The sequence below is a fragment of the Salmo salar genome, chromosome ssa07 (assembly GCF_905237065.1).
Source record: "Salmo salar chromosome ssa07, Ssal_v3.1, whole genome shotgun sequence".
Classification (NCBI taxonomy): Eukaryota; Metazoa; Chordata; class Actinopteri; order Salmoniformes; family Salmonidae; genus Salmo; species Salmo salar.
The window spans coordinates 57,252,188-57,263,851 of record NC_059448.1 but is presented as its reverse complement, the minus strand read 5'-3'; positions in this window follow the sequence as shown (position 1 = coordinate 57,263,851).

The following is an 11,664-nucleotide window of genomic DNA, read 5'->3' as shown; positions in this document are numbered from 1 at the left end:
GGGACGACGCGCTAGGGGTTGGGTAGCGGAGAGGCGGAGGGGGGATCGGATGGGACAGGGGGAAGGGGCTGTTTGAGGACCGATGGGGAGCAGAAAGATGGGGAATGGGGGACAGGATGACACTGGCACACACTGTTTCTTAAACACTCAGGCACTTCCTGTGTCAGTCTAATTTGGGTCTGAGCTATGATCTCAATGCAAAGCAATGACAGGTTGCAAAATGAGCTAATATAAGCTCATATTGCGTCAGTCGCTCTTCACATTCATTAGCCAAGACAAAATGAAGACATTAAAATCAGTAATGACCTAAATTGCCATTGGAACATGATAATTGAAAAGCGTACAACAGACTCATCCAAACAGGTTATCATTAGAAAGTGCTGTGTGTGTGTGCGTTTGGTTTTTAGCTTCCCTGTTGGGACCAGAAGTCCTCACAAGGACAGAAAAACAAGGAAAATTCAGACAAGTGGGGACATTTTGCTGGTCCCCACAAAAAAAGGGGTTAGGTTTAGGGTTACAATTAGGGTAAAGGGTTAGGTTTTTTGAGTTAGGGGTTAATGTTAGGGTAAGGTTAAAGGGAAATAGGATTTTGAATGGGAATCAATTGTTTGGTCCCCACAAGGATAGTAAAACAAAGGTGTGTGTGTGTATGGCATGACTCATGCCATTGTTTTCCCTTAATCGAATGCCATTTGTTCCTTGGTCACCCAAGTAAACTAATTGAATGACGTCTTAACTTTACAAAACAAACCATTTTCTATGCCCTCACCATAGCAAACACCTACCCGTAGCACGTGCTCCAGCAGGTATATTTCACTGGTCATCCACAAAGCCAACACCTCTTTTGGCCACCTTTCCTTCCAGTTCTCTGCTGCCAATGACTGGAACGAATTGCAAAAATCACTGAAGTTGGAGACTTATATCTCCCTCACTAACTTTAAACATCAGCTATCTGAGCAGCTAACCGATCGCTGCAGCTGTACACAGCCCATCTGTAAATAGCTCATCCAACCAACTACCTACCTCATCCCCATATTTGTTTTGGTTTTTCTGCTCTTTTGCACACCAGTATCTCTACTTGCACATCCTCATCTGCACATATATCACTCCAGTGTAAATTGCTAAATTGTAATTACTTCGCCACTATTGGCCTATTAATTGCCTTACCACCTTACTTCATTTGCACACACTGTATACAGATTTTTCTATTGTGTTATTGACTGTACGTTTGTTTATCCCATGTGTAACTCTGTGTTGTTGTTTTTGTTACACTGCTTTGCTTTACCTTGGCCAGGTCGCAGTTGTAAATGAGAACTTGTTCTCAACTGGCCTACCTGGTTAAATAAAATTAAAAAAATAAAATAAAATAAAAATAGTCACACACACACACACAGGTTAGGACAGGATACATTTGGAGAGAGAGCGAGAGACACAGAGAGAGAGTGAGAGAAAGAGAAAGAGAAAGAGAGAGACAGAGGGCACAACTGAATGCTGAAGGGGCTCTGTTGTGACTGTCCTGTTGTGTGACTGTCTGGCAACATATTGTCATCAATACTTTACAACTGAACAAATGACCCAAGTGGTGACGACACTTCTCTGTCTCTCCCTCTCACTCTTTCTCTTCTCTCTTTCTGAGACCTGATTCCAAATTCACACGTCTGCCACTAGACAGCAGCACTTCACTGTTCCACTCAGAGTGCAAGGAGACTTGAAAAAAAATATTCTAATAATAATTTTTATTGAACCTTTAATGAACTAGGCAAGTCAGTCAAGAGAAAATTACTATTTACAATGACGGCCAACACTGGCCAAACCCGGACGACGCTGGGCCAATTGTGCTCCGCCTTATGGGACTCCCAAACCCGGCCGGTTGTGATACCGCCTGGATTCGAACCAGGGTGTCTGTAGTGACACCTCAAGCACTGAGATACAGTGCCTTAGACTGCTGCGCCGCTGCTAACACTACCTTTAAACAAACTAAAATATCCATGCAAGAATGTAATTATATAATGATGTGGTTTGGTTGCCCTTGCAGTCCTCCCACTACTACGCAGTTTTCTGTTGTGACTCATGTCATCATCGTGTTGTCCTTGTTCTGTCTTAGCTCCTCTTTACACCTCTGTGGATGATAACCCTGACAGTAGAGACGACCCCTCTGTTACCTTGCCAACTAAGGAACTGGCAGTGGATCAAACCATTGTGAGGCAAAGGGTGGGGGGGGTCGCGATCTTTTGAAACTTAAAAACGCGCTATTAAGTGTCTATAATCAGCACAATTGCTTTCATTGCGTATTATTAATATTATTTAAATTACATAGTTATGTTTCAGTGATATATTGGGGGGGACAAATCATATTTTTCCCAGGATGGGGGGGTCGTGTCCCCCCCGTCCCCCCCGGGATTTCCGCCCCTGGTATCAGTGTTGCTTCTGTCCTTCACCCCAACCTGGGCTCGAACCAGGGACCCTCTAAACACATCAACAACTGCCTCCCACGAAGCATCTTTACCTCCACAAAACCCACAGCCCTCGCAGAGCAAAGGAAACAACTACTTCAAGATATCAGATCGAGTAACGTCACTAATGTCAGGCCATTGCATTGGTTTTATTAGTCCTGATTCCTTTGACTAATCAATATGGCTATTTAAGCTCTGAATATCAACTACCCAACTTGATCAGGAGTTATCACCAGCCATTTTGCAAGGTGTTTACACAGCGGGAAATGCAGAAGTATTTTATTTTTCGCTATGAAAAAAATGTACAGACACAGATAGCTTGTCAAAAATGTACAGATACAAACTTGAAACCACTGATCATGACAATGGGATGAAACTCCTGGACAACAGCTGTGATTGTCTATTCCATATTGTCCATTTTACTTTGACCGGTCCTGTTTTTAGGATATGTTGTTTGTTAACATGACAGCTCATTTGACAGCTGATTGGTTTCCATTTAGGTTAGGCTATTTGATTGGAGAAACCTGCATGATGTAAAAAATGTCCGTCTCATTACATTGTCATACATTTTATCTCCAGCCTGTAGGCTACAGAAAAGGCCACATACTCTTTCTACCATATCCTAAATCTACTATATTATTTATGTTAGAATCATTTTTTAACAGAACGTTGGTGGAGCTTCAGAGATGCATCTCTCCATCAGCACTCTGGAGAGGCCGGTGGTAATGGACAAGATAAATATTTTACGACCCTGGCTTTGACAAAGTGGACACTGCTTATCAAAGGGTGGTTCCACTTCGAGTCACTTTCATCAACCCCACATTCCCCAACCTCTTCTGTTTTCAGTGGTGGACATGTTTTCAGTGGTGGATCACACAGAACTTTCGGAAGAGCTAGAGAAGGAAATTGAACGTGACAAGAGTGAGGATGAATTAACTGCGGTGGAAAGTGTGGTGAAGACCTCCAAGTTTGAGCCTCGTCCTGATGATGACAAAGATGATTCTGGTCCAGTGGAAGTGAGATTTTTGGAGAGAATGTGGATATGGATCTTCTGTCAGATCCATATTTTGTGTCAGGCTGGGTGGAGAAGAGGTTGGAGAATGCAGGGTTGGTAAAACTCAAGGTTGAATCATGTAGAATCTTTGCGTTTCTGCCGTCCAGAGGGAGCATTACGCCGCACCACCTGACTAGGGATAAGAACTGTGACTTTCTTTCCTCTCCAGAGCAGGGCGCCATTGCAAGGAGTGATAACTGGAGTGGCATTAAGTGTTGAGGAGGATCAACTGAAGCTGAAGATGTGTAGGAATGTGTAGTATCGGTGGAAAAAGTTGTGTGTGTAAACTGTAGGGATACCCATGGTGCTGGAGATCAGAGGTGTCCGGTGAGAGAAAAGCAGGTTGAGGTTGCCAGGATCAGAGTAGTGCAGAAGGTGTTGTATGCTGAGGCAGTGAAGAGAGTATGGTATTCAGGTGAGGTTATCTATGAGATTATCGGTTTACTGTTGTGCGCATTCAGTTTGCATTCAGTTTGCCTACAAAATAGCTTTACACACATACCTCAATGGAATATTAAACTTTGTGTAACACAGAGCCGTAACAACATCAAAAACCAAAGCAATAGAGCGTGATAGGAATAATGTGCTTCAATAAGGTTGTTTTATTTGGCATTCGTGGCCATGGTTGTCAATTGTACTACAGGAATGTAACGTACATCGCAGAGGATAGATGTTGTGGTGACAGCTGCAGAGAAGTACTTGGGTGTATAAGATTTTACTGCAGAAGAGTTACAAGATGTTTTGAACGATCGTGTCCCATGTTTAAAAGGAAGAGTCCTAATAACCAAGGCTGAGGGTATCTCTAGGCTAACATATGTCGCTCTATCTTTATATCTTGATGGTAAAATAATCTATATGAAATAAAATAATAAGAGAGAGACCAGAAGCTGTTCAACTTTCTGTTTAGAAACCGTACCCATTACATTAGGAAAACTGTTGTAATGAACACTTCTGAGTATGGTGGGCTGGAATTCTCTGGACTGTACTACTTTAAATAATAATTTTAAGATCAATTGGATAAAACAGTTCCTAAGAAGACCCACTTGTATGTGGAACTTTATTCCTCATCATGTCTTCTCTGCTTTCAGTGGCCTTAACTTCATGTTGGTTTGCAAGTATAATATTGACAAAGTTCCAGTGAAACTCTGCTTTTCATCGGCAGGTTTTCTTGTCATGGTCCTTCATTTATGAGCATATATAATATCTCTGTGGATAGAAATTATGGAATAATCAGGACATATTGTATAAAAAAATACTTCTGTTTTTAGAATATTGGTTCCAAAATAATATCCTATTGGTGAGCCAACTGGTAAATGCAGAGGGTTTTCTACTTCATTATAAGAAATTCTTATCACTTTACAAGATCCCTGTGACCCCTAAAGATTTTGCAATTGTTTTAGATGCCATTCCCTCAGGTGTTGCTTTATTATTCAGGAACATGTCATGGCCTGACCCTCAGAACATACCTACGATTAACCCTGTTGACTCATCAGTAGGAAAGATTGCTACAGTAGCTACAGTATATGAGCCTTGTTTCAGCTGGATGTTGTATCTATACTTTATGTCATGCCTTATTGGAACGGTTTTACTGATTATCTGGAAAAAAGTTTGGATGTTGCCACACACATACAGATGAAGTCGGAAGTTTACATACACTTAGGTTGGAGTCATTAAAACTCATTTTTCAACTACTCCACAAATTTCTTGTTAACAAACTATACTTTTGGCAAGTTGGTTAGGACATCTACTTTGTGCATGACACAATACATTTTTCCAACAATTGTTTACAGACTGTATCACAATTCCAGTGGGTCAGAAGTTTACATACACTAAGTTGACTGTGCCTTTAAACAGCTTGGAAAATTCCCGAAAATGATGTCATGGCTTTAGAAGCTTCTGATAGGCTAATTGACATAATTTGAGTCAATTGGAGGTGTACCTGTGGATGTATTTGAAGGCCTACCTTCAAACTCAGTGCCTCTTCGCTTGACACCGTGGGAAAATTAAAAGAAATCAGTAAGACCTCAGAAAACAAATCGTAGACCTCCACAAGTCTGGTTCATCCTTGGGAGCAATTTCCAAATGCCTGAAGGTACCAGGTTCATCTACACAAACAATAGTACGCAAGTATAAACATCACGGGACCATGCAGCTGTCATACCGCTCAGGAAGGAGATGCGTTCTGTCTCCTAGAGATGAACATACTTTGGTGCGAAAAGTGCAAATCAATCCCAGAACAATAGCAAAGGACCTTGTGAAGATGCTGGAGGAAACGGGTACAAAAGTATCTATATCCACAGTAAAATGAATCCTATATCGACATAACCTGAAAGGCTGCTCAGCAAGGAAGAAGCCACTGCTCCAAAACCGCAATAAAAAAGCCAGATATATAATAACCAAGGCTGAGGGTATCTCTAGGCTAACATATGTCGCTCTATCTTTATATCTTGATGGTAAAATAATCTATATGAAATAAAATAATAAGAGAGAGACCAGAAGCTGTTCAACTTTCTGTTTAGAAACCGTACCCATTACATTAGGAAAACTGTTGTAATGAACACTTCTGAGTATGGTGGGCTGGAATTCTCTGGACTGTACTACTTTAAATAATAATTTTAAGATCAATTGGATAAAACAGTTCCTAAGAAGACCCACTTGTATGTGGAACTTTATTCCTCATCATGTCTTCTCTGCTTTCAGTGGCCTTAACTTCATGTTGGTTTGCAAGTATAATATTGACAAAGTTCCAGTGAAACTCTGCTTTTCATCGGCAGGTTTTCTTGTCATGGTCCTTCATTTATGAGCATATATAATATCTCTGTGGATAGAAATTATGGAATAATCAGGACATATTGTATAAAGGTACCAGACTACGGTTTGAAACTGCACATGGGGACAAAGATCGTACTTTTTAGAGAAATGTCCTCTGGTCTGATTAAACAAAAATAGAACTGTTTGACCATAATGACCATTGTTAGGTTTGGAGGAAAAAGGGGGAAGCCGAAGAACACCATCCCAACCGTGAAGCACGGGGGTGGCAGCATCATGTTGTGGGGGTGCTTTGCTGCAGGAGGGACTGGTGCACTTCACAAAATACATGGCATCATGAGGAATAGAATTATGTGGATATATTCAAGCAACATCTCAAGACATCAGTCAGGAAGTTATAGCTTGGTCACAAATGGGTCTTCCAAATGGACAATGACCCCAAGCATACTTCCAAAGTTGAGGCAAAATGGCTTAAGGACAACAAAGTCAAGGTATTGGTGTGGCCATCACAAAGCCCTGACCTCAACTCTATAGAACATTTGTGGGCAGAACTGAAAAAGCACGTGCGAGCCAGGAGGCCTACAAACCTGCCTCAGTTACACCAGCTCTGTCAGGAGGAATGGGCCAAAATTCACTCAACTTATTGTGGGAAGCTTGTGGAAGGCTACCTGAAACATTTGAACCAAGTTAAACCATCTAAAGGCAACGCTACCAAATACTAATTGAGTGTATGTAAACTTCTGACCCACTGGGAATGTGATGAAAGAAATAAAAGCTGAAATAAATCACTCTCTACTATTATTCTGACATTTCACATTCTTAAAATAAAGTGGTGATCCTAACTGACCCAAGACAGGGAATTTTTACTAGGATTAAATGTCAGGAATTGTGAAAAACGGAGTTTAAATGTATTTGGCTAAGGTGTATGTAAACTTCCGACTTCAACTGTACCTATTTTTTAACAAAATTAAGGAAGTTTATTGAAAAATTATTCATAATATTATCCTGCTGTCGTGTCTTTGGCTATGCTGGATTAACTGATATGACATGCTATTCTATAAAATCCTTCCTCTGTAATTAATATTACCTGATTGAGCTAATCATGTAAATGTAATTAACTAGGAAGTCGAGGCACCACGAAAGTGTTTATAGAGCTGTTATCTTCCAAATAAACTCTTAAAGACCTGGTAATATTTTACATCAATAGCAGTCAATATTAATCGTCACCTTATTTCAGTCTCATCTGAAAGTTGTAAATTCTTGGTTATCTTCACGAACCCTGGCTAACAACTTGAATCAGCAATACAAAATTGGGTTTAATTATTTATTTCCTAAATACCTAACTAATCACACAGAATGCAAATTATGTCATACAGAAAACGTCCCTGGTGGACGGAACCTGTATAATGGTTTGTTACACAAAGAGAGGGGGTTGGGCTTGAATGAAAGAGCGGGAAGACTGAGGAACAAAGGGAGATGCTAAGCTTTCGTAAATACAGTATCTTATGCATTCTAAATTACCGCCCATTTGGAAAAGGAAAATGCAATAAATATTTACTTTGAGCTGCGCTTCGGTAGGCTGGTCGTAGATGCTGGCCGTGTTGGCCAACAGAGATCTTCCTGTCCTCGAAAGAATGTCTCTGGTGGTAAATTGGATATGTTGTAGTATCTTCGTTGTGTGTTAGACTGGATACGTCGTCCGTCCTTTCCTAGCCCACGTTTACAGCTGCTGTTGCTAACTCAACGGCTAGGAGGTCTCACTTCTTTAGTGAATAAGAGTTCAAAGTTCATACCATTTACAACCAAAGCTCACGCTGAGGTTGGCTTAGTTCTGTAGTTGACATGTTAGTCCTTTTTAACGTATGGACCGTCGTCATATCGTCCTCGGAACACGTGGTTACATTGTCGTCAAGGGCTTATATAGTGGAGGGAGAGAAGGGTATGTTTCATAGTTTATAACCCATGTCTCTTCACAGGGGCGGGCCACTGATTGAGCAGGGCTCTAACCTTATGAAAACCCAATTCTCTCATTTGGATGATAAAATTACATTTAATCTTATCACAAATAGTTTCATATTCAAACATTTAATTTGCACAACAATTCCATGTGAATCTGATTACTAGAATGTGTAGACTTTCCCAGATACAGTTTATGTCGTCCTGTCATCAGTCATAATGTCTCAGATGACCACCGATCAGGCATCATATACATTAAGTACCAACCCATATTTTCAACTGGTTCTATTACCGAAATATGGTACCTTTCCCCCCACTTGTTTGATGTTCCCAGACTCTCTATGTTTAACAAAGGCTATTCAAGAGTCCTTCAGTAGAGTCAGAGAGAGAAGGAAGGGAGAAAGGTTTTTATGGGGGGGTCATAAACCTTACCCACAGGCCAACGTCATGACACTGCCAACCACTACATGAATTAGTTGAAGAAAAATACAAATTGTACCTTTTGTAATGACCACCCAGAAACGGTGTTGCATCTTTTTTGGCATTGTATTCATGTAAGGAATCTGTGACAAGAAATCAGTAGATTTATAATTAAACACATTTATGAACATTTAACACTATTATGGAGAGATGTACTGCTTGGATTCTTTACCTACGATAGAAATAATTTGAAACAATTTTATGTAATTAATTTCATAATTCTTTTGGGCAAATTTCATATTCACAAATGTAAATTTACAAACAAAACACCACATTTTCTTACCTTACAAAAATAAATTGAACTATATTTTAAGACAATTCAATATTCTCCCAACAAAAAAGCTGTTAGAATTACAACTGTGTGTATGTCCCTTAAAAACTTCTTTGGGATCGGTGTCCCTTCCATGGGACGGTTGAGCTAACGTAGGCTAATGCGATTAGCATGAGGTTGTAAGTAACATGAAAATTTCCCAGGACATAGACATATCTGATATTGGCAGAAAGCTTCAATTCCTGTTAATCTAACTGCACTGTCCAATTTTTACAGTAGCTATTACAGTGAAAGAATACCATGCTATTATTTGAGGAGAGTGCACAATTTTGAACATAAGTTATTAATAAACAAATGAGGCACATTTGGGCAGTCTTGATACAACATTTTGAACAGAAATGCAATGGTTCATTGGATCAGTCTAAACCTTTGCACATACAGGTACGGTTAGTGTTGGACTAGTAACCAAAATCTGTCGTTCTGCCCCTGAACACTGTTCCTAGGCCGTCATTGAAAATAAGAATTTGTTCTTAACCGACTTGCCTAGTAAAATAAAAAATAAATAAAATACACTGCTGCCATCTAGTGACCAAAATGTATATTGCACCTGGGCTGGAATAATACATTATGGCCTTTCCCTTGCATTTCAAAGATGGTACAAAAAAATACAAAAGAATGTTTTTTTTTTTTCTTTGTATTATCTTTTACCAGATCTATTGTGTTATATTCTCCTACATTCCTTTCACAATTCCACAAACTTCAAAGTGTTTCCTTTGAAATGGTACCAATAATATGCATATCCTTGCTTCAGGGCCTGAGCTACAGGCAGTTAGGTTTGGCTATGTCATTTCACACGAAAATTGAAAAAGTGGGGTTGTTGTACCCCCTAGCCCCGCCCCTAGCCCCGCCCCTAGCCCAAATGTCCTTTGGATATTCTTTATATATACACACACTTGTGTTCCCCCATGTACTTTTTTGTATTGATTTGTTGTTAATAAAATTAAAATGATGGGGCAGAGCCTGTCTCTAGTCATAGATCACATTTATTTTGGGAGACTGCAAAATATGACATTTTCAAGACGGGATCAATATATTGTTTCAGGTGATAAATAAAACATATGTTTGAGTTACTTTTTCCTCAACTTGTTTCTCTGACTTTATAACAAGTCATGCACTGCAGAGGAGCTAGCTAGCTAGGTTGAAGATACCATTGTAGCTAGCGATCTCCACCTAATAATTATCATCAAAAACAATTACCATCACATGAACAGGAGGCAAAAGGCATAATACATAATTAACAGCCAATGTGTATTACTTAACATTACTATTCAAATAGTACTCACTTATAGGAATGGGTAATTGTTTACAAGTTGCTAGCTATCCCGTAAAGCCATCTTCTTCTGTGGTTTGGTAACTTCCTGTTCGTCAAACGGACTCTAGCTGGACTGAAGACGACGCAAACGCAAAGTTTTGAGAATTTCAAAGAATGCGCTGTCTGTCTCGCAACGGAGCCTCCAACCACAAGGGGGCGTTGCGTTTTCAATCCGTTGTGGACGTTCCCATTGAAATGCATAATATCTGGCACAAGGTAACAGAGTGCTTAGGGTAAAAGGCTCTGCATGGTCAATCTGACCTCTGCAGTGGCTGTGCCTGTGCAGAAGTCAGCTCAATTTGGCCTCTGCATGACGCCGCTATTGCTGTTGCATGTTCGGATACAGCGATAGAATGTTGTTTTTGATAGACTTAAAACAGTATGAAGGAAAAAGGAAACCGCACACTGCTCTTGATAGTATCACTGATATTTAATAAGCTTACGTATCGGCCTCACGGCCTTCGTCAGAGCTTTTGTGAATTTTCTGAAAACAGCACCTCTATGTAGACCTTCTATTTCCTTTGCCTCCAACCCCTTTCCATGTGTGGAACGGATGTGGGTGGGGCTAGGTCTACATAGAGGTGCTGTTTTCAGAAAATTCACAAAAGCTCTGACGAAGGCCGTGAGGCCGATACGTAAGCTTATTAAATATCAGTGATACTATCAAGAGCAGTGTGCGGTTTCCTTTTTCCTTCATCCTGTTTCAACTGTTGCCATGCACCTGGAATACGATTGCTCAGATGTGCGAGTGCCTTTTGAATTTTGATAGACTTAAAACAAAACTATCCCAAACCTTAACCCTTACCTTAACCATTCAGACATAATGCCGAACCTTAAGAATTCAGAGTTAATGCCTAAACTTAACCTTAAACACTTCTACATTTGACATTTGAGACACATGGATGAACGTCTAATTCTGAACTGCAACTGTGAGAGCTTGTTGTTACACAGACACAAACACCATATCCTTCTATGGAACATGCCAAACTCATTCCATGGAGGGCCGCTCCTCACTTGTACTTGAGCGATGCATTAAGGTCACTAATTAGTAAGGAACTCCCCAAACCTGGTTGTATAGAGCTTATTTGAAAGCAAAAAACAAAAACCTGGACCCTCCATGGAAGTCATAGCTATTCTTAATACCACCAGTCAGGTTTCAGGTACATTATTATTTTATATTTATTTTTACATTCTTTGTAAGTAAAGTTTGATTTGATTCAAGTGATGATGTAATGATCAAATGGATGTTTTCCAGAAAATAGTGTTTTTTTCAGCCTAATTTCAATAACATTATTTCTTTATAATTGCT